Genomic DNA, 24,911 nt, shown 5'->3' on the forward strand with positions numbered 1-24,911 from the left:
AACATTCTGGTTAGGGAGAACTTGGTCTAGAAGAGGATAACAAGGTTACAGATGGTTGAACACCCTTGGGCTCACAGCCCCAGCATGGTTCGTGTAGGGAGGAGGAGGGCCAGAATTTGTCTTTCTAACGTGTGGGACCCAGGAAGGAAGTTCTGCTTGACTGGACCAAGAGCAGTACTACTAACGAAGCAACTTTGGGACAGAGCCCTCCTGTAGACATTGTCTTGGGTTGGACCTGTACAGAGAATGAAATCAAAGACATTTGTCGGCCAGAAAGGAGCTACCTTAAGCAAGACATTTTTTACACAGGGAAGTCTCAAGAGATGGAAAAAGGCATCTAAAAGAATAAGACTGTTCAAAAGTATGTCATGTCAGGGCTGAAAACAATCGTGAAGATCAGCTAATAAAGATGGACTGAGAGACTACAAAGAAAGGCAACTTGCTCGGGGCCAGAATGCAAGTTAGTGATAGCGTTCAGCTGAACACTTGAAATTTGGGTTTCGAGGTTCTCAGGACTGGGTTTTTTCCCCACAACATTGTGCTGAACCCTTTTGATGTATAACTTTAAGCAACATGGAAGAAGAACGGTCACAGGGTAGCTCTTAAACTATAAGGGGGTCTTTTCAACAGTGTGACAGAGCAGAATGGCAGATACCAATGGTTTCCACTGAAAATCAAAGACCAATCAGCCTGTGTGTGTGTGTGTGTGTGTGTGTGTGTCTGTGTATGTATGTATGTGTGTGTGTGTGTGTGAGAGAGAAGCAGAACGTCAGGTAAGAAAGAGAGGGAAAGCACTAAAATACAGGGCCCAATGTCTTGGTGGGGATGTTGAGCATCAGAGAGGCTCTGTCTCTTCCTGAGAGTCAAAACCAGGAAGTGATATCATTGTTAAATGGCTCAACTGGGGAAGTTGGTACAATGAGAAAAGGTAGAAATGAAGAAGGAGCTGTAAGATGTTTGAATTAGTCTGTCACTCTTATTTGCCCTCCCACTGGGACTCTATTTCAACTTAATTCATACTCTCCTACACTGTTAGTATTGTCTTAAAAATGAAGGCCAGGAAATAAAATCTACTGAAATGGCAAGTATGGTCTAAGCACTTATTGATAGTGCTAAAACAAATGAATATTTGTGGTCTATGAAAATAAGAATTAAACTGGAGTACAGAATTTGCATTCCAGATATAGCCTTGCAGCAAGCCATTTAACCTCTGCAAGTTTTCCCAAAGGTAAACTGCAAATAAGAAAGTTAGCTCTTAATATTTATGACAGCAAAAAAAAAAAAAAAAAAAAAAAGTAGGAGGAAACCCAAATAACAACAGGGAAATAAAAAAATTATGGAATATTTATATGCTACAATATTATCAACATTAAAAGCCAATTTTGAAAATTTTTAGCAGTGTACAAAAAATTCACAATGTAATGCCAAGAAAAAAGCATGATTCAGAAAGTATATGTATTGAGTTATGCCAGTTTTAAAAGATAGATGATTATAAAATACATCAAAATGTTAATTTTATTATCTTTAGGTGGTAATTACAGATGGGTTTAATTTTTTTCTTTTATAGTATTTTCACTACTTCCCAAATTGTGTTTAATGGACATATACTAATACTACCATAAGGAAAATATGTTGTTTTTAATAGAAGGAATTGCTTTAGCCTAATTCATAAAGATGTTGTGAGTAAAATGAAATAACAGGAGCTTAAAAAATTGAATTCTGACAGACATGTGCTAAACAATTCAAGTATTTATGTTAAAGGAAAATTTTGACCAATGTCTCCATGCATAGCATTTTTTCTTAATAATGAATGGAGGTTCCTGGAAGTAATTGTCCCAGTCATCAGAGAGGCACAGGATAGCCACTACCACTTCAGATCTAGTTTTGTACGCTGACCCTGGTGTCCAAGAAAGAGTCAAAGAGACCCTGGTAACGCGTTATATAGCAGCTTGATCCGGTCATCAGGAGGGATGGCAAACTCTATGGGAAAGTGTTTGTGCCTGAGGTGGGAAGTGTGTAGACAGACTTGTTTTTTCCTGTGGCTTCAGTTTCAGCCCTCTTTCTCAGCAGGCAGCAGCCACTATCTCATGTCATTCCCTATAGAAACTGCTGGTAAGTTGGAAGAGGGTTAAAATAGGTTCTTGGGAAATTCAAGAAGGCAATAAGAAGGGCTGCAGCTGGGGCTTGGGCCAGAATTAGCTTGGCATCCTGGGAAGGTAAGATAAGGTAAGGTAGGTAACTAACTACTACCATTCACAGTTTTGTCAAGTATTTGCTAGTCATGATTTCCTCCAGTCCTCTAAAAATATGAGCTTAGTTATATTATTTCTTTTTCCTCCTCCTCTTTCTTTTCTTTTTAAACTGGAAGCTCAGAAAGGCAAAACATCTTATCCAAGATCGTGTGGTCTAACTGTGTGACCTACTTTACCTTACCTTACCTCTGGCCCCAGCCTCAGCTGCAGCCCTGCTTACTGACTTGTATTTCCCAGGAATCTATTTTAACCCTCTTCCAACTTACTGGCAGCTAATAAATGCTGGAGCTGGAGTTTGACATCAGGTTTTACTGGCTCTGAAATTTGTGTTTTTAACAGTAAAGTCCAATGAGTTCCAGAACTGTTTAACACCAGATTCACTCAAGGAGAATTTTGAAAATATAGATTCCTAAATCCTATCCCTAGAAATTCTGATTATTTATTAAGTCAGGAATGGGACCAAGGAATCTGTATTTTAAGAAGCCTTCTTGATTTGCTGGTCAGGGAGGTTTGAGGCCTGCTGTTCCATTCCACATTGCTGTTTCCATATCAGCCACAAGGCAGGCAGTGTTCCTGTGCATGAACCTGAAGACTCTGCCCAGTGAGTGAGTTATGCTGGAGGAAATTCAGGTGAACTGCACACCCTGCATAAAACCCTTCACTCTTGGCCCCTGTTGATTCTTCAGTTTCATCTGTCTCTCTCACAACATCAGAATTGTGGAAAACCAGCCAGTTGGGAAGGGTGCTAAAATGAAACATATAAATGTACCAAGATAGAAGAAATTATTTTTAGTAGAATTCTGCTGAAACCTCAACTGTGTTTAAAATTGAAAAGAAAAATAACCTCTTGGGGTAGTGAATGGGAAGAGAGGACCAGCCCCTCCTCAAGGAGCTTGCTTCAGCAATAGGTGGTCATTAAACAGCTTCTAAGGAGGACATGTCCTGCTCAGTGCAGATCTTGTATTTGGCTGAGAGGTTTTGTAAGTTTGGGGTCAAAGTGTGTCCGTGTTTAGGACCACAGAGGAGTAGCTGAGAGGCCACTAGTGTTCTCCCCACACAAAATCATTGACTTGGCTCAGGCATCCCCACGTTTTGGTCCTGCCCTGTTCTCACTTCACCCCTACATCATCTCCTCTTTCCTCCAAGTCTTTGCACATCTAGTCCGATTGTTTGGAATACTCTTCTGTTCTCTCTCATCCTCTTCCTCATCACTTGTATTAATCTTATGGGTCTTGTCTCAGCTTAAGCATCCCTTTCTCAGGGAGGCCTCTCAACACAGAGGTTAGAGACTCTTGTACATGTTCTGACAACTCTCCTGTCTAGTACTCTTCACATTTCATTGTTATTGCATACCTAATTGCCTGCTGCTGCTGCTGCTGCTAAGTCACTTCAGTCGTGTCCGACTCTGTGTGACCCCATAGACGGCAGCCCACCAGGCTCCACTGTCCCTGGGATTCTCCAGGCAAGAATAATGGAGTGGGTTGCCATTTCCTTCTCCAATGCATGAAAATGAAAATTGAAAGGGAAGTCGCTCAGTCGTGTCTGACTCTTCGCGACCCCATGGACTGCAGCCCACCAGGCTCCTCCGTCCATGAGATTTTCCAGGCAAGAGTACTGGAGTGGGGTGCCATTGCCTTCTCTGACCTAATTGCCTATTCACCCCTAAACTGTGAGTTCAGTGAAGGCAGGAACCTTTTTTGTATTGTCCACTATTGTTTCCTCATAGTTAGTCCAATGTTCATAAAGTATGTGTTGAGGACTGAATGAGCTGAGAGTCTAAGTGCATAGTGAGCCCCTCACTTAAAAGAATTCAAGGCTGGGTCAGGACTTGTGATCAAGTCACAGGAATTCTGCTGGAAAGAATCCCTAATTTTACCAAAACCCAGCCTTATCCAGATTATGCTGTGAAGAATCCCAGGATGAAAGTCAGGACTACAAGGTTCACACAGATGTATGACTTTTGGCTAGTTGCTTAATCTCTTTATCTTTCAGAGCTCTTCTGAGTAGTGAAGGACAATCTGGGGAAGTCTTCTGAAAACAATATGAGTTGATAGTGGTGGAGACATAGAAGAGATGGGATCATCTTTATTTTATTTAAAAAAAATTTGGGGGGATATCGTTGATCCACAATGCTGCGTTAGCAGGTAAACAGCAAAGTGAATCAGTTATACATATACATATATCCCCTCTGTGTAGCTTCTTTTCCCATCTAGGCCATTAGAGTAGACTTCCTGTACTATACAGTAGTTTCTCATTAGTTATCTATTTTATATATAGTAGTGTATATCTGTGATCATTAAAAGGCTGTGGTTGTAACTAAGGGACTGTGCTCTGGTTACCATTTTCCCCACCTCAGTCCACGTCTGGTAGAGTCAGCACAGTCAGTACAGTGGAGCCCTCATCAACTCCCACTCACCACCACCATTATCTGGTTGATTAATACAGTTTGTGTGTTATTGCAAAGGAAACAGGAGGAGGAGAGAGAACCAAGTAAGTGGCGGCATTTACTGGTGAAAGAATGTGGTGGATCTGTCAAAAACACTTTCCAGATTCCTTTTTCTCTAGGGGATAATTTTTCTGCTGATATTTCAAAATTAAATACCTGTACCAGAACTGTCATCTTCAAGGTGATGGTGCTAGAAATCTCCCTTGACTTCTTAACATGAGAGGTTTTAAATAATAGTTGCTTTAATGAAGTACCATATGGGTAACATTTTAAGACAGGCAGTCAATGGTGGTGAGAAAGAAAAAAATCAATTATAAAAATAAGTGAAAGCATTTCACAATATATAGGTATAGCAAATCATCATGTTGTACACCTTAAACTTACACAATATTAAGTGTCAATTATATCTCAATAAGGTTAGAAAAAAAGAAAGGTAAGGAATTAGAAGTAGGGTTGCCAGATATAGCAAATAAAATATTCAAGACACTTGTTTTAGTTCTCAATCATTTCTGACTGTTTTGCGGCCTTGTGGACTATAGCCTGCCAGGCTTCTCTGTCCATGGGATTTCCCAGGCGAGAGTACTGGAGTGGGTTGCCATTTCCTTCTCCAGGGGATCTTCTCGACCCAGGGATCAAACTGAGGTCTCCTGAATTGGCAGACGGGTTCTTTACCACTGAGCCACCAAGGAAGCCCTATTTGAGACATACGCTAAAATAAATATTCATTGCTTTTCTGAATCCATATGTATTTGGGTATCCTGTATTTTTATCAGGCATCCTTTAATGGAAGGCCTCTCCTTTTTCCTTAGTTCTAATTATTCTGTAGTGAAAAAATAAAATGTTCTGCAGCAATATTCATCCTGTGGTTCATTTAGTGTCTTTTTTTTTTTCATTTAGTGTCTTTAAAATTACATTTGCCTTTAAAACAGCCATTGTTTTTCACTCATCTTTTTACATAGGAGATTAGGGTTAATTTACCTTTTTAATTATTTTGTGTATTTTTGAGGATCTTCTGTGTTTTAACCTTAAGTCAATAAGAATTTTTATCATTATGTTCCTTTTGTTATATTATAGTTCAGTACCACTATGTATTATTTGAAGACAAGTAAAAGAAGTCACCATTTTACACAGTGGAAAATGTGGGGTACTGCATTTTGTTCATTCTGCTCAGCACTCAGTGGGATTGTTTTCCTATATTATTTTATATTGTATTAAATTATATTGAAATTTCAAATTGAAATTTCAGTTCAGTTCAGTTCAGTCGCTTGGTCGTGTCTGACTCTTTGTGACCCCATGAACCGCAACACGCCAGGCCTCCCTGTCCATCACCAACTCCCGGAGTCCACCCAAACCCATGTCCATTGAGCCGGTGATGCCCTCCAACTATCTCATCCTCTGTTGTTCCCCTCACCTCCTGCCCTCAATCTTTCCCAGCATCAGGGTCTTTTCAAATGAAATAAATTTCAGTATATATCTCTAAAAAGATAAAGATATTTTTTTAGAATATTCATGACGATATCATAATCATACCTAAAAACCCCAGCACTTCTTTAATATAGTATCCAGTATCTTATGAGAGTTCAAAGTAGCCTAATAATAATGTTTCATAAATTTTTTATAGTTGTTTTTTTAAATCAGAAACCGGACCAAATTAAATCCCTTTGTTGTAATTTGTTGATACTTTTCTTCTTCCTTTTTTCTCCCCTCGCAAGCTGTTTATTGAAGAAAGTTGGTATCGCTTCTCGGCCTTTTGGCTAAGATCAAGTGTAGTGAAGAAAGTTGGTTGTTCAGTTGAGTCTCCTACATTGAGTTTTTTGTTGTATTCCTATGGTTTACATTTAATATGACCCTCTTTCTCTGCATTTCCTGTAAACTGATAGTTGAATCCAGACCTTCAGTTTAATTTACGTTACATTTTTTTGGCAGGAATACCTCATAGATGGTGGTGTATACTTCTTTCAGGAGGCACATAATACCCAGTTGTCTCACTTTTTGTTGAATCACCTCATCAGCTACTTCGTTACCCTGAGTTGTGTTTTTTATGGGAAATATCTTAGGTTGGTTTCCTGGGAAACAGATTCTGAGATGAAGCTTGCTTGTCAGAGGCTTAAAAAGCAGAGCCCTAGGGAATAGCACCCGTTGGGGGAAGCAGGGACTGGCTGGGGGAGGAGTTGGACTCTGATGGAGGACTCACTCGGTCAGTCCCACAGGGAGCTTTGAAGCTGGGGTAGCCCTTGACATTGGAGGCTGTACCTTTGTACACATTCCCGTCCTTGCATTGACTAATCATTTTTTTTTGTGGGCTGCCCCAGGGTTGAGGATGTAAGCTTGGGTGAGATAGCTCTTTATTCAAAGACAGTTCCTGGGAATGCTCCTGGCACTTGAATGAGTGTCTCAGGGGGATCTGGGTGGTGCTCTTTATTATCCAACACAAAAAGGCAGGTTAACTGCTTGGTTCTTTCTGTTTATTTGCCAGATTTTAGCATTATGAGCTGGCTCCTTAGCATTCTACAAAAGTTACCAATGAGATTTTTTTTTAACATCATAAACTCATGGATTTCAACATAACATATTTGATGTGTTTGCAGTCCACTGCTGTAATTATTTCTGTTGATTTACCTCAAATTAGCTCATGAACCCTTTGACATGACCCCGCATAGTTTTTGATAATCTCCTTGCTTTCTTGATGACAGCATATCCAGGCTCAACTGGTACAGTTCCTGTCCCAGACCTGTGATTTCTTGTTTCCTCTGTGGAGTCCTGGCTCCTTTAAGGAAGAGCCGTATTTAGAGGCCAGGACCTGGTTGCAGGTGGTGCTCACTGCTGCTGGATTGGTTATTGCTTAGTCCTTCTAGTGGTGATAGCTAGAAGATACACACATTCCTAAAAAGAGAATGCATCACGAATTCTTCACTAGTATTTCTAGCTTGAATTTAGGATTTCAGGCCTGTATGAAACTTCTTTGATTTTATGTTAGTATCTCTTTTCTCTTGCTCAGAAATCCTTGTTCTTTGGACTTTAATATGATTACTTACTCACTTTGTCCTTCTCTCTGTATGGTTCCTGAATTATAATACTAATAATGTGATTACTGAGAAAAGTTGAGGACTTTTTTTTCCCTTCACCACTAGGTCTGATCTCACCAGGGATACAGAGTCAAATGACTATGTTTTAAAGTCATTTGAAATATATTTTCTTTGCATTGTTAAGTCAGGGATTTCATATACAGTTGTGTTCATTTATATCATTTTGCTTTTAAGTGATAGAATTACCTTTAATATATTTTATATGACTTTTTTTTATTACTACAGAAAACTTTCCCATGATTCCAAAATCAAATCTGTTAAACAATGTATTCAGAGAAATTTAGCTTCTATTCATGCTGTTCCCCTGATAAATAAGCATTTCTTCATGGTATATACTTCCTTTTTTTTTGTTTTTAATTAAGCAAATACAAAATATATTTGTATCCTCCCTCTGGCAACCCACTCCTGTACTCTTGCCTGGAAAACCCCATGGACGGGTAAGCCTGGAGGGCTGCAGTCCATGGGATCACAGAGTCAGACACGACTGAGCCACTTCACTTCCACTTTCTTTATTAGAGAATTTTTTTTTTTTACTTTGCTTTCTTTCACCTAATATTGTAGTTTGGAGATCTTTCTATAACAGTACGTAGAGATAGTCTTCACTCCTTTTTGCAGCTGCATAGTACTCCATTGTATGGATATTTGCTTTATTTAATCAGTCCATTGGTGGACATTTGGCTTGTTTGCAATCTTTTGCTATTACAAATAATGATGCAATGAATAGCCTTGTGCATACATCAGTTTTTTTGGTATATTGGAGAGTGTATATTTGGGATAAATTCACAGAAATGAGATTACTGGGTTAAAGGGTAAGTGTATATATGTATTTTTGCTAGTTACTGTCAGATTTTTCCCTGAAGAGGGTAGTACCATTTTGTTCTCCAGCCAACAGTATATATGCATACCTTTCCAAGACATGTCAAACATTTGGATTTTCATTTGGATTTTTGCCAAAAGCAAAGGTGAGAAATGGTATCTCACTGATGTTTTAATTTGCATTTGTTTTATAGTAAGTGCTTTTGACCATGCCTTTATATGTTTAAAAGTGGTTTGCATTTTATTTCCTGTAAGATGTATGTTCCTATCTCTAGTCCAGTTTTCTTTTAATATGATCATTGGTGTGTATCTTCTCAAAAAATAATTTTAGAAACTCTTTATTTATATACTAGAAATTTTAGCCCTGTGTAATATAAGTTGTAGAATTTTTACCTTTTGTCTATGATATAAGTTGCAGATTTTTTTCTTAATACATCATTTGACCTTACTTTGTGATGTATTTTTTTGGCCATAACAAAAAACAACACTCCTGCCTCACAAAAATACAAACAAACCCACATTATTTAAAATTTGTATGTAATCAAGTTTCTTAATCTTTTCTTTTAATGCTTCTAAATTTGGGGTCATAGTTAAGAAAAATTTCCCTCACTCCTAGTTGTAAAGGAATTTATCCATACTTCCATCTAGTACTTGTATGGTTTTACTTTTTACATTTAAATCTGATCTGTTTGGATTTTGCCTTTGTGTGAGAAGTGGATCCATTTTATTTTTTCCTCATATGTTTATCCGGTTATTTCAGTAGGTATCTTTATCCCAAGACTCATATTTTTCTTGAACTCAGAAAAATTTTCTCTTTTTTTTTCCTTCTCTACCTGCACTCTGCTTCCTCAACCCTGTCTCTGGGCCTAAAGATGTTGAAATTCCTGGATCCTCTCCCCATATGTCAACTGTCTCTCAATTTTGTTCCATATTTTCCATTTCTTTGTTTTTCTATTTTACATAATAGAAAATTTCATTACATTTACCTTCCTTATTATTTGTCTGATTTTTAATACTGTCCGGTTTATTCTTCATAGTATCTTTTTGTTAATGTCCAATTCATTTTTATTTCATGTTAGTTATTTTTAGAACTAGAACTTCTAAATTTCAAAAATCACATTTCTGATTTCCTAGCATATCTGTTATTATTCTTATTACTCCTTTTTTTTTCATAGCAGGCTCTTCTTATTTAATAGATTCAATAAAAAGAAATGAAAACTCAAAGAAGGCAATATAACTGAGCACTTATATATCATTTTAACAAATAATGATGAATTTATGAAAAAGTAGCAAAAGAAAAGGGGATTAAGCTTCTAGGGTTGATAGATTATGGGTAAGTGACTAGAAATATATGGGGAGACCAGTGGGAGATAAAGAGTTATCTTGGTAGGTTTGTTCGTGCAGGTCAGTTCCTCATCTCCGTTGACAGGGTGTTCTCTTCCTCATATAGGGGCACCTTTCTCATGGGAAAATTTAAACTTGCTTTTAGGCAGACAGGGGCAAGTCAGAGTGCCCTTCCTGCATCTGCTGTTTCTCAAGTGCCTTCAGATCAAAATAATCAATATGCCAAATTGGCATATTTTGAGGTGGCAAGTTCTGATCCCCTTCAATATCAAAACCAAAAAACTGACATCAGTACAATCCATAGAGCTTACTCAAATTACACCAGATATATGATTGTGTATATGTGTGTGTAGCTATATGCAGTTCTGTCACATGTATAGACTTACATTGTGCGTGTGTGTGCTAAGTCACTTCAGTCGTGTCTGACTTTGCCATCCTATGGACTGTAGCCCACCAGGCATCTCTGTCCACGGGATTCTCCAGGGAAGAATGTTGGAGTGGGTTGCCGTGCCCTCCTCCAGGGGATCTTCCTGATCCAGGGATCAAACCCACGTCTCTTACATCTCCTGCATTGATAGGTGGGTTCTTTACCACTATTGCCATCTGGGAAAACCTAGACTTACATTACTACCTTCTAATTAGAATTTTTAAAAATATTTTTTGTTGTCTGAATTATCTTTCTACATTTTGAAAGCGTTAATGAGCTCTTAAAAGTTTGGGGTTTTCTTTTTGAACAAAAACCAGATTCTAGCTTTATGTCTTATGCTTAGCTGAAAGTGGGGAAATAGGAAAAGGAGAAATCTACCCTGCCCTGTTGTTCTGAATGAAGTTTGTAAGTTAATAGCCTTGATTAGTGTCTCAAGGCTTAATCTTGATTCCCGAATCAGGCCTGCTTCAGGGCTTCCTAGGAGAGGATTTTTCTTACCTTTCGGTGATTTGGCCTATAGAGTTCCCTATTCTGTTTTCTCTATTGGTCCTACTTTTTTCCTCTAACATTTTTTGAAACATTGTGCTTTGGCGCTGGATCCTTTTTGTTGTTTTCTAGTCCAATGTGTATTAATAAATAGGAATTTTAATGATGGTGGAAAGAAATGGAGGTAGATACATGTGCTCAGTCGGCCATTCTGAAAGTGATGCTTTAATAAAGCTTTCTTAATATAAAAAATCAAATTCTGATTTTTCCTTACATGAAACATCGGGTTGTTTCCAGTTGTTTAATGCCAGAATTTCTTAATTAAGAAATATGTTTAGAAGCCCAAGAGCTTTTTATTGTATCTCACTCACATCTACTTGTTTTCAGTTCTGCATTTACTTACGGGCTCCAAGGTGCCATGAACCATGCTGTTAAGATCCGTTGATGCTGGACTTCTGGCTCAAGTTCTGCTCCTTGGCCAGAGAGTTTAACCCACTACTGGCACTAACAATAGAGAAGGGTCTAACCTTGCGGCTATTCTTTTTCCTTAACCCTTATTTGACTGATGGCTACTGCAGAAGTTTGGAGAAGGCATATCTGGACTGCAGCTCAAGTCATGATGCCTGCATTTTCAGAATCAGAGTGCACAGGGAATTTTAAATGTAATCTCAGGTGAGAAGGCAGGTTATAGGATAAATGGATGGCATTCAGATAAAGCTGTCTTGCTGGTACTGGAAATAACAGGTCCGGGATGAAGGAGAGAATTCAAGAAAATGCCGATGGGTCAGAAGACTCACCAGCTCTTTTCATTCCGTCAGGTGACAGGACAAATGTACGTGTACTTAAGCTGAAGCCAGAGTACCTTAAAAAGAATTTCCTGGAAGAATGAGGATCAGAATATAGAAGAGAGATTAATAGCTTTCTCTAGAACTTGGAAAGGTTTGCATCTATATGGGCCATAGATTCTTATCTGGAGGCTGGGTTCAATAGCTAATGGCTTCTACTGTACTTTCCTGCCCTAGGAGTCAGTAATTTAATGTACTTAAGTAGGGATCTCCTGACATTTTTGCATTGAATATCAGAATAAATAGGTAATAGCATATCTATATAACTTGCTAACATGTCATTTAGGCTGCCTGAGGGCTGCAGTAAATTGCTCTGCCACCTTTTTAAGTGAATATACAAATGCTAAGCATCAGTGATAAGATCATCCATGTTTTATTATTATTCCTCCCCTCTGGTGCTAAGAAATGAATTGCTTAGAAGAGGGAAGGGAAGGTTGGCTTAATAACTTGTAATCAGATATGCCACACAGCAAATGTGAACTTCCTATTTCCCTATCTTTTATCCCAAGAAGAACAACTTATCTTTTAATATCGGAAACAACATATCTTGTAATATGGGAAAGGGCAGTAGTAACCCTTGAATGTACAATGCCTATAGGAACGAGGTGCAAGCGAGAATAAAACGGAATAAACTTATGCTTGGCGACTTTCTTATCATTCTTTCTAAAAAAAATGTTCCACATGACAGTACTAAAAATGATACTAACACAGTGCTTACTATTCTAAACATTTTATTACTCATAATTTAATGCTTCCAACAACTCCACGAGGTAGGTACTGTTATTATCTCGATTTTAACAATGAGGGCAGTAAAACACCGGGGTTAAGTGATTAGCCCATGGTCACACAGGGAGTTCTAGAAAGTATGCTAAAGTCCTCCTAATGAAATACCGATTTCCTCACTGTATTTGAGTTTGTTCAATACTGTGTTTCTAGGGAAGACTTAATCAGTTTTTGAGAAAACATGGCATTCAGTCTAATTTCAAATTAGGAAGAATCTTTGGCTCAATCCTTTAGTCTCTAAAAGTCCCTCAGAGCCTTTACTTGGATAATTAGTTGTGAACAATATCAATTATATCTAAGTGGACAAATTTAATTACTACAGAAGACCAATTGATTTTTTTAATTATCATTGATTGCTCAGTGGTTATCTCAGTGTAAAGATTGGTACATTCTGAATCTTTAATTTAACTGGTTTATTAAGTAGTCCAAAGATTGACACCAAAGTAAGAGGTGAATTTTCCTCTTGCTCCTTTTTCTTCTGAGTGAAGGGTAAGCACCACAGATACCTAAGATATTCTGAATGAAGGGTAGGCGCACAGAAGCCTAAGACAAAAACAACAGTTAATATTAAATTATTTGTAAGGTTTTTTTTGCATCTTCTCATTTTTCATTTTAGTGGGTTTGTTGGAGTCAGTGATATCCTAGTTCTCCTAATGGTGAAGCTATAGCTTACCATATTAGCTGGGATACCAGACTGCTGATATTTTTAATCCTTAAGTCAAAAATCACAGTGAAGCCAGTGAAGATCATACAGATTATTGGAAATTGATATGGACTTATAGAGAAAAGTACTTGATTCTACTCTTTTGTCTATGTTACCCTCACTCTTTTCCTTAATAGCTGGCCACATGATTTACTTTCTCTGGCTCAATGTTCTCATCTTTAAAATGAGAATGATCGTATTTGTCTTACTTGTAGCATGGGCCAAGTCTGCGACAGTGCATTAAAAGTATTAAATGTATATAAATTCAGGGATCATTAATATTTGGAGATGACTGTGGTATTTGTATTGTTTTGCTATAAAAATATTGTCTGATGATAATTGTATCAAGTTATCTATTTCTGCATAAGAAACCACCTCAAAATGTATTGGCTTAAAACAACCATTTATTGTTTCTCATCAGACTGCAAGTCAGCTGGGCGGGAGTTGCTTTTCCGTGCCAGGTTCAGCTGTTCTTGGGCTTGCTTGTGCGTCTGTGATCAGCTGGTGGTTCAGCAGGAGGCTGGCTGGTCTAGTATGGCCCCAGCTGGGACAGTTTGGCTCTCTTTCCCATGGCCTCTTGTTATTTAGCAGGCCAGTCCAGAATTATTCTCATGGCAAAGGAAGACAGCAAGTCTGGGGGCATGCATAATACCACTTAAGACCTCAGCTGAATATGGCACCTAATCATTGCCACCACGTTATAGAGGCCAAAGCGAGTTGCAAGACAGCCTAATTCAAGGAGTAAGAGTGTGGGATAAATAAATGTCACATTGTAATGGGAGGAGCTATATAGATACATTATAAGAAGTGGGAAAACTTGGAGCCATTTTTGTGATCATCTATCATAGTGAGTCAGTTATAGGCAATGTACGCAATTTAAATCCTTGATTTTTTAAAAACTGTTTTACTATGGCAGTGATTTCTGACATTTTCAATTTTTGCATCACTGTATTTTATATGTCTCTTGTGTGTGCACTTAGTCACTCAGTCATGTCCAACTCTTTGCGAGCCCACACTGTAGCCTGCCAGGCTCCCCTGTCCATGGGGATCCTCCAGGTAAGAATACTGGAGTGGACTGCCATGCCCTACTCCAGGGGATCTTCCCAACCCAGGGATCGAACCCAGGTCTCCCGCATTGCAGGCAGATGCTTTACTGTCTAATCCACCAGGGAAGCCCATGTATCTCCTACATTAACACATATATCCATATGTGTTTTTGTGGCTTGCTGCCCTATATAAACCTAAAATAAGACTTTTGAAAACATTTGCAGTTATTGTGACCAACTGTTTACCTGGAAAATCTATCAGATATAGTCTTATTTATTAACTGTTATTTGCTATATTAGCATTTATGTAAGGAAATAAAACACACAAGTGTGAAGTGAAGTCGCTCAGTCATGTCCAATTCTTTGCGACCCCATGGACTGTAGTCTACCAGGTTTCTCTGTCCTTGGGATTTTTCCAGGCAAGAATACTGGAGTTGGTTGCCATTTTGTTCTCCAAGAGATCTTCCCAACCTAAGAATTGAACCTGGTCTCCTGCATTGTAGGCAGACGCTTTACCATCTGAGCCACCAGGGAAGTCCTATGTAGTTAAAATAATTATATTTTGCACTGCTAGATTCTCTGTTGTACTGCAATAATTAGTACACTTCATTATTGGTCCTAGAGACAGTCAGCTTAAATGAAGATTTTTACCAATATAAATTGAAAATCCAGGTCTCTAGCTCTGCTTTTATGAGAGAAGAATGGGGTTTTGGCTTTATTTTGTTTATGCTAGAATGAGCCCAAGTTACTGTCTACATTGATTATATTCCCTGAATGTGTGTTTAACTTATGATTTCTTTGGATTTATGCATTTAGTTGCATGATACCAAACATCTAGATTTTTTTTTCTCAAAAAAGCAAAATATGCATCTGTGTGGAAGAATGCTCTGGTTTCGGCATTTAGTTGGCATCGTTATATATGCTCTTGAACCAGGGGCACTGCACCACTGGTGCAACTCCGGAAGTTTGGGTCAAAAGAATGTAGTTCTGCTTCAGTTTAATTCTGTGACTAGTAAATATAACTTATCTAGATTGCACACAGGCACTTGGCAATATCCTGTATAATCTAACATTTCTTCTCTCTGTCTTGGCATCAGGTTCTGGACCATTTAAAATACATTGCTGTAATGTTTTGTAAATGACTATATTGTAATTTAGTATAATATTTGGCAAATACAAGCAAAATACAGTAGCTAATAGTGCAAGCACATTTTATTTGAATACCATTGTTAACCACATTCATGTAGTACTTACCAAATGTGTCAGATTATTACTATCTATTTAATGACTTAATGGAGGAGATACATTGTTCTTAAATTCAATTATACCCTTTGCACCTCTGGAATTAAGGTCATGTCAGCATTTCTATTATATAACTGCCTGGGTTTAGTAGTTTTTAACAGAGCTATAAAAATTGGCTTCCAAATCCACTCTTAGTAATAAAGGTCACTGCCTGGGGGAATATTTTTCTCCAAAATTTAGTATGAATAATTTTATGGTGCATCTCCTTCTTTCTAAAGTAATCTTTTAGGAAAAATTCCAATATGATCCTCATATGGCAGAAGGAAAACTTTAATTTTCTCTTTGTTTTATAAGACTAGCATGTTTTTTCCTGCAGAATATCAGTCATCTCTCAAAAAATCTGACTTTTAATACACTCTTTACTACTTATTGGTTGTGCAACCTCAAGCTGTCACTTGACTTCTTTGTGCCTCAGTGTAAATTTACTCATTTGTAAAATGCTCTATTGATAGTAGTTGCCTCATAGAATTCCAATGATGATTCATTCCAGTTAAGTCGCTCAGTCATGTCCAACTCTTTGTGACCCCATGAACCACAGCATGCTAGGCCTCGCTGTCCATCACCACTCCTCGAGTTATTCAAACCCATGTCTTTCAAGTAGATGATGCCATCCAGCCATCTCATCCTCTGTCATCCCCTTCTCCTCCTGCCCTCAATCTTTCCCAGCATCAGGGTCTTTTCAAGTGAGTCAGATCTTCGTATCAGGTGGCCAAGGAATTGGAGTTTCATCTTCAACAACAGTCCTACCAATGAACACCCAGGACTGATCTCCTTTAAGATGGACTGGTTGGATCTCCTTGCAGTCCAAGGGACTCTCAAGAGTCTTCTCCAACACCACAGTTCAAAAGCATCAATTCTTCAGCACTCAGCTTTGTTTATAGTCCAACTCTCACATCCATACATGACTACTGGTAAAACCATAGCCTTGACTAGACGGACCTTTGTTGACAAAGTTATGTCTCTGCTTTTTAATATGCTGTCTAGGTTGGTCATAACTTTCAGTTCCAAGGAGTAAGCGTCTTTTAATTTCATGGCTGCAATCACCATCTGCAGTGATTTTGGAGCCCCTCAAAATAAAGTCAGCTACTGTTTCCACTGTTTCCCCATCTATTTGCCATGAAGTGATGGGACCGGATGCTATGATCTTAGTTTTCTGAATGTTGAGCTTTAAGCCAACTTTTTCACTCTCCTCTTTCATTTCCATCAAGAGGCTCTTTAGTTCTTCTTCACTTTCTGCCATAAGGGTGCTGTCATCTGTGTACCTGAGGTTATTGATATTTCTCCCAGCAAACTTGATTCCAACTTGTGCCTCATACAGTCCAGCATTTCTCATGATGTTCTCTGCATATAAGTTAAATAAGCAGGGTGACAATATATAGCCTTGACATTCTCCTTTTCCTATTTGGAACCAGTCTGTTGCTCCATGTCCAGTACTAATTGTTGCTTCCTGACCTGCATACAGATTTCTCAAGAGGCAGGTCAGGTGGTCTGGTATTCCCATCTCTTTCAGAATTTTCCACAGTTTATCGTGATCCACGCAGTCAAACGCTTTGGCATAGTCAATAAAGCAGAAATAGATGTTTTTCTGGAAGTTTCTTGCTTTTTCAATGATCCAGAGGATGTTGGCAATTTAATCTCTTGTTCCTCTGCCTTTTCTAAAACCAGCTTGAACATCTGGAAGTTCATGGTTCACGTATTGCTGAAGCCTGGCTTAGAGAATTTTGAGCATTACTTTACCAGCAGGTGAGATGAGCACAATTGTGCGGAAGTTTGAGCATTCTTTGGGATTGCCTTTCTTAGGGACTGGAATGAAAACTGACCTTTTCCAGTCCTGTGGCCACTGCTGAGTTTTCCAAATTTGCTGGCATGTTGAGTGCAGCACTTTCACAGCATCATCTTTCAGGATTTGAAATAGCTCAACTGAAATTCCATCACATCCACTAGCTTTGTTCATACTGATGCTTTCTAAGGCGCACTTGACTTCACATTCCAGAATGTCTGGCTCTAGGTGAGTGATCACACCATTGTGATTATCTGGGTCATGAAGATCTTTTTTGTATAGTTCTTTGGTGTATTCTTGCCACCTCTTCTTAATATCTTCTGCTTCTGTTGGGTCCATACCATTTCTGTCCTTTATTGAGCCCATCTTTGCCTGAAATGTTGCTGTGGTATCTCTAATTTTCTTGAAGAGATCTCTAGTCTTTCCCATTCTATTGTTTTCCTCTATTTCTTTGCATTAATCACTGAGGAACACTTTCTTATCTCTCCTTGCTATTCTTTGGAACTCTGCATTCAAATGGGTATATCTTTTGTTTTCTCCTTTGCCTTTCGCTTCTCTTCTCTTCACAGCTATTTGTAAGGCCTCCTCGGACAGCCATTTTGCTTTTTTGAATTTCTTTTTCTTGAGGATGGTCTTGATCCCTCTCTCCTGTACAATGTCACGAACCTCCATCCACAGTTCATCAGGCACTCTGTCTATCAGATCTAGTCCCTTAAATCTATTTCTCACTTCCACTGTATAGTCATAAGGGATTTGATTTAGGTCATACCTGAATGATCTAGTGGTTTTCCCCACTTTCTTCAGTTTAAGTCTGAATTTGACCATAAGGAGTTCATGATCTGAGCCACAGTCAGATCCCAGTCTTGTTTTTGCTGACTGTATAGAGCTTCTCCATCTTTGGCTGCAAAGAATATAATCAATCTGATTTCAGTGTTGACCATCTGGTGATGTCCATGTGTAGAGTCTTCTCTTGTATTGTTGGAAGAGGGTGTTTGCTATGACCAGTGCATTCTTTTGGCAAACTCTGTTAGCCTTTCCCCTGCTTCATTCCGTACTCCAAGGCCAAATTTGCCTGTTACTCCAGGTGTTTCTTGACTTCCTATTTTTACATTCCAGTCCCCTATAATGAAAAGGACATCTTTTTTGGGTGTTAGTTCTAAAAGGCCTTGTAGGTCTTCATAGAACTGTTCAACTTCAGCTTCTTCAATGTTACTGGTCGGGGCATAGCCTTGGATTACCTTAATATTGAATGGTTTGCCTTGGAAACAGAGATCATGCCGTTGTTTTTGATTGTCGCAATGATTAAATGAGATAGTATGCTTATGTGTTTGGGACACTATATTTTGATTGCTCAAAAAGAGTTATTTAGCTTTTGTTGTAATTAGTTAAGAGATTTAGTATAAGTCCATTCACCGTTAGAGAAACATCCGAAAAGAAGAGGCTACTGAGGTGAGATTTGGCATTTACTGAGAGATGTGGAGATTGCTGGGAGGAATACCAATAACCTCAGATGCAGATAACACCACCATTATGGGAGAAAGCAAAAAGTAACTAAAGAGCCTCTTGATGAAAGTGAAAGAGGAGAGTGGAAAAGCTGACTTAAAACTCAGTATTCAAAAAACCAAGATCATGCAATCTGGTCCCATTACTTCATGTGAAATAGATGGGGAAACAATGGAACCAGTGACAGACTTTAATTTTCCTGGGCTCTAGAATCACTGCAGATGGTGACTGCAGCCATGAAATTAAAAAATACTTGGTCTTTGGAATAAAAGCTATGACCAACCTAGACAGCATATTAAAAAGCAGAGACATTACTTGCTGACAAAAGTCCGTCTAGTCAAAGCTATAATTTTTCCAGTAGTCATATATGAATGAGAGAGTTGGACTATAAAGAAAGCTGAGTGCCAAAGAATCGATGGTTTTGAACTGTGGTGTTGGAGAAAACTCTTGAGATTCCCTTGGACTGCAAGGAGATCAAACCAGTGAGTTCCAAAGGAAATCAGTCCTGAATGTTCTTTGGCAGGACTGATGCTGGCAATGAAACTCCGATACTTTGGCCATTTGCTGTGAAGAACTGACTCATTTGAAAAGACCCTGATGCTGGGAAAGGTTGAAGGCAGGAGGAGAAGGGGAGGACAGAGGATGAGATGGTTGGACGGCATCATCAACTTGATGGACATGAGTTTGAGTAAGCTCCGGGAGTTGGCAATGGACAGGGACATCTGGTATGCTGCAGTCCATGGGATAGCAAAGAGTCATACACGACTGGGCACCTGATCTGAACTGAGAGGCATGGAAGAGTCTATGTGTTCAGTCACTCAGTTGTATCCAACTTACTGGGGCTCCATGGACTCTCTAGCCTGCCAGGTTCTTCTGTCCATGGAATTTAAAATAAAACTTTATAAAATGAAGCAAGTTTGTTCAGATGAAGCATCTAAGTATTGTTCTATTACCCATTTATTTCAAATACGTTAAAAAAAAACAGCTATAGGTTAAAATAACCTGAAATATTTGTTAGCAAAGAACAAATAAGGTAGATGCCATTTAGAATTCTATACAGTAGACCATTTATGACAAGATTGACCATCAATAAAGAAGTTAGAGATATATGAGATTCCTTTCAACATTCAATTAATGATTGAGAATACTCAGCAGAGTTGATCAGGAATCTCAAAGCTGGTATGATTTCTGGATAAATCTGGTGTATATCAATTGAGTAGAAACCATCAACATCCACTGCACAATGGAGATTACATTGTCCAGTGATCCATGTTCCGTCAATGCCAATAAGAGATTAGGCCAAATGATGATATAATATTTTAGAAAGTCATTACTGTTGTCCTAAAAATTTTTAACCAAATTATCTGGTTTAATCAAACTAACTAGAGAAGTAGTCGGTATAAATAATTGGCTGCAATTTTTGTTTTCTTAAAATTCTGCTGTATGTATAGTTCATCTGGAAAGGAAAATACAGTAGTTAGAATGGTACTGTGTACAAGAAAAATGGAGATAAATGCTTTAGATCAGAGAGATGTGCAGAAGACTGCCCAGCCCATAGATAGTGTTCATGTGAATGGCATCCCTTGGAGCTGGGCATCCTGACACTACAAATGCAGTTGTAAATGAATCAAGAAGTTAATGGTTAAGCTTAATATTTATTGATCAACAATAAATTCTTTTCAGTCTGCTCAATCGCAGGCACAGTAGAAAATGATAGACAGTTTAGTGAATTTAAAGAGAATGAAGACTGTACAAAAGAATGATGAATTGGCTATGAAATCTAAAGATGTTTTTAATGTTACAGTCAGATTGACTGATAGCATGTGGCTCCAGACTATTCATTGAAGAAAATATGTAATCATAAGGCAAGGGACAAAGTAATATATGAGTATGAACTTTCCCATCCCTTTCCTTATGAAAACCTTTTCATAAAACCTTTTAGTTCTGATTCAGATGATTCTTCTTCTGAGAAGCTTATTCACAGAGGCAAAAATCATACTTTTGTGACATCCAGAGTATGTATACATTGTTCTAGTATTGCACTTATTTTATTTCATTATATTATAATAATTTTTGTATGTGCTAGTTTCTCTATTTATTAATATGGTGTGAGTTCCGTGGAACTGTGTCTTTATTTTTGCAGTACTGGGCACATAGATGGTTGACAGTAAAGGGTATTGAATGCATGTAGTTAGTCATATATGAGAACAAGAAATATTCATGATATCTACGATGCTTGTAATTCAAAAGATAAATGGAATAAATTTATGTTTGGAAAAATCCAAAGATAAATGGGCTGAAAGACAAAATAAACCTCACAGACCAGATTTCTGTTTACCAAAAAATCTGCCTGTCAGATTAAATTATTTGGAAATCATCCAAACACAAAACTCTTAGGAGATATTGAAAAGTTGGAGAAATCATCTGTTACAAATAAAGATGATATTGAATAGAAATAAGAGCCAGTAACAATTTTTAATCTTTGATCAGATCCTGCATCCAAAAGTATACTAAGAAGTCTTGAGGAAGTAGGGAAATATCTACATTTGAAAAGTGTATCTTTATGCTAATATTTAGTTTGAAAATGTGTAACTTTTCTCTTTGTGTTTTAATAGGATAAAAGGCAATGAAGAGAGCTAAATTTTTGTAAATTTCACAATTTTTGTCTCTGCAACTTTGCCTGGCCACACTGATAACTGGTCACCTTGCATGTTCCCCCCTTTAGGATGATAAATATACTATAGAGGGACAATTAAAAAAATTAAATCGATATTTGAAAGTGAAAAAAGCACAAAATAATCAGTGTAGTGTTATTATTGATATTAGTGAAATCAGTATTTTATTAAACTATTCAAAGCTATTTAAAAAATAAGTTGTTTCCTGAACTAAAATCCTTTCTTTGAGTGCAATTTAAATACTTGGCCTTTTCAGTTTATATATGAAATGTTTGACTTGTCAAATGAAAATACTTGGTGGTTTTGCCTGCTCAGGAGCTTCACTGGTGTACTGTGTTTCATTGGGCAAGGAACTGGGGCCCTGGGATGATGTCTTGCTTCTACTCTTTGCCAATCATATCATCTTGGACAGTTATTTTATATTAGTCTCAGAGTTCTTATATACAAAATGAGAATAGTCAAGTATTTCACAAGATTGTTATGGCAATGAAATTATGTGTGCTTGTAAGCTGTAAAGCACTTATAAACTGTAAAGTGCCATATACATGTTTGTTATGGTTATGACTTCTCAGGAAAATATCATGAATATGGGGAGCCTTTTTTTTTTTTTTCCAAATGTGCTTCTCTACGACACAAGTAGTATTGAATAGAGATTTTTTCCCATTTTCTTCTTCATTTCCCCCCCATTTTTTCTGTGGTAAAATACATGTAACATAAAATTTACTCTGAACATTTTTAAGTGTACAGTTCAGTTGTACTAACGCATTCATACTGTTGTGTAACCATCAGCATCATCCATCTCCAGAACTCTTGTCATCTTGCAAAGCTGAAACTTTGTACCCATTAAACAGTAATTCCCCATTCCTCCTTCCTGCTTCCTTGTTTTTTTGAGATAATTTACAATTCTCATACCGCTCCCACAATATTCCTAACACAAAATTCACTGCCAACCAGAAGTTCAAATGGTGGTAATTTCAATTCTGTCTGCTTCTTCCATTGTTTTGGTCCTTGTAAGATAAATAGTCAGAATTGGTTAAAAAAAAAAGAAAGAAAACTGTAATGTAGACTTTGAATGATAGAAAAAATTTGCAATTCAGCCATAGGTAAAAACAGTTGAATATTTTGAAAATTTTTGGACATAGTGAGTTTTCTAGAAATGTATCCTAAGGAAATAACTAGGGATGCGTGGAAAAAGTTATCTGATTATGGTTAAGAATTGTAAATAGATATTCTGAATCCTCCTCAGTTGCATATCAGTTTAAAAATTAATAATACATATATATATATATAATGAACAGTTTATAATCACCAAATACCTCATAATAGAATAATACTTAAAATATGGGAGTATGATCATGTTATAATATTGTTAAAAGTTTTAGAAAACAGTATATATGACATTGTATCAAGTAATAAAAATAATACAGATCTATACATATATATTAAAGTATAGTAAGGTATACAGCAAAATGTTAATGATAATCCCTGGGTGGCAGAATTATTAGTGATTTTAATTTGTTTTTTGCAGTTTTTTATGTTCTGTAATTTTTTCAGTGACCATATATTACTTTTATAACCAAGAACAAAATGTAATTAAATAAAAACTCAAGCACAGGCCACCTCCAAAGCAAACCCAGCAATGAACTCTTAAGTATTTCAGCTATGAACATTTGAGTAATTGGAAATTGGGAGGACCATATAAAGTAGTCACTTGGGGCTAGTACTTGAATGAAAAACCCAGAAAGCTTGTTTCGAATCATGTCGTCTTTCACATTGCTAATATAATTAAAGCAAGTAAATCAGTTGGGCAACGTGCCACTCACCCTTCAGACACACGTCACAGCTGTCTGCATGCTCACTATCTTCACCTTGCTCAATTTTTACAGTTTTTAATATGAATATCAATTCCCTTTTTCATAAACCTAACCTATAAATGCCACAACCCCTCCGAGGGATTTCCCTAGGCTTCATTTTAGGTTCCACAAGAAAGGATGTAAAAGAGACCTTTCTTTTGTAAAGTGATTCTATAATTCTGTCCAATATCCATCATTTTCAAGGCCAAGTAATCATATTTAATAGATCCTAAATTACTTTCTGTCAGGCGAGGATTCCCTTGATGATATTAACCAGAGCAGAGGACTGACAGTCAGAGGCCCGAAAGGAAGATATTGTTCTACAAAGGGCTTACAAGCTTTTTCTGGCAGGGGTCAACTCCACTAAGTTTGGGGTGGTACAGGATCTGTGCCTCCACCACAATCCTCAGGCTTCTCCAAGATTCCCACAAACCAGCTCCCGATTTCCTTAGAGTCACTTTTAAAATTAAATTACTTGGCACATTTTTTACCCTTTCGTTTGAGGAAATTGCCATCGTGAATTTATTTTTTCAAGTACTCCTCCAGCAAGACAGCTAGATGTGTTAGCATCTACCTACACTTATCTATCCGCTTGAGAAAAACTGGGAGAAAATTGGAGAGGTGCCATCATGTCTGTGCTGTTTAAATGAATGTAAGGTTGGAGATCATTTCTTGACAGGAAAGATTATAAGGTCATGATGTCAGAACATGAGCATGAGCGCAGATTATTCTTTGAAAATGGAGGAAATCTTTGACCAGGTTTTCATTAGGAGACAGTTCCCATCACTCCTTGGAGGACCTCTTTGTGTGTGCGTGTGTGCTCAAGTTGTGTTTGATTCTTTGAGACCCCATATCGCGGACTGTAGCCCGCCATAATCCTCTGTTCATGGGATTTCCCAGGCAAGAATACAGGAGTGGGTTGCCATTTCCTACTCCAGGGGATCTTCTTGACTCAGAGATCAAACTTGTGTCTCCTGAGTCTCCTGCATTGGCAGGCAGATTCTTTACTACTGAGCCACCTGGAGTAGCCTTATTTTGTGTTTTACATCTCAAAGGTGTTAAAGAATAAGAATCTATTAAAGATAAACACTTCCCTAAATTAAAGAAAAATTTTGATGCTTCAGTTATTGAAACAGTTCAAGCACAATTCCTTTTTTAAGTTGAATTAAATTCAAAATCCAACTACTGAGCTCTTGCTATTGCCTAGCCCATGCTAGAAACTTTATAAATGTTAACTCCTTTCATTCTTACAATGGCTCTGTAACCTACAGATATATTTATCCCAGCTTTAGGGATGATGTCTACAAGTTAACCATCTCTAAAATCTTTGGATGGCTTGCACTCCAAAAACTTGGGCTACTGTCAATTTTTGATGATCTGTCTCACCACATAGAATTGGTATTCTTGTTCTGGAAAAAGTAATCTTAATCCAGTTGCTCCAATATTTAGACTATATGGATCTTGAAATTCTCACCTAAAGAAAATAGTAAATTATTAAAGGAAAGAATAGGAAGGAGGAAATAATGGTGGTTAGTGTTTAACATTCTAGAACAAGAAGTAGGAT

At 37.6% G+C, this 24,911-nt stretch overlaps 1 long non-coding RNA gene and 1 pseudogene across 1 annotated transcript in view; both read left to right on the plus strand.

The window, feature by feature from the left end:
• Positions 1–24,911, plus strand: part of LOC139035599 (uncharacterized) — an 86,282-nt gene that overhangs the window by 18,914 nt on the left and 42,457 nt on the right. The window lies entirely within an intron of this gene.
• Positions 6,433–6,586, plus strand: LOC139035810 (U2 spliceosomal RNA; annotated as a pseudogene).

Source organism: Odocoileus virginianus, chromosome 6, assembly GCF_023699985.2.
Source record: "Odocoileus virginianus isolate 20LAN1187 ecotype Illinois chromosome 6, Ovbor_1.2, whole genome shotgun sequence".
NCBI classification, from domain to species: Eukaryota; Metazoa; Chordata; class Mammalia; order Artiodactyla; family Cervidae; genus Odocoileus; species Odocoileus virginianus.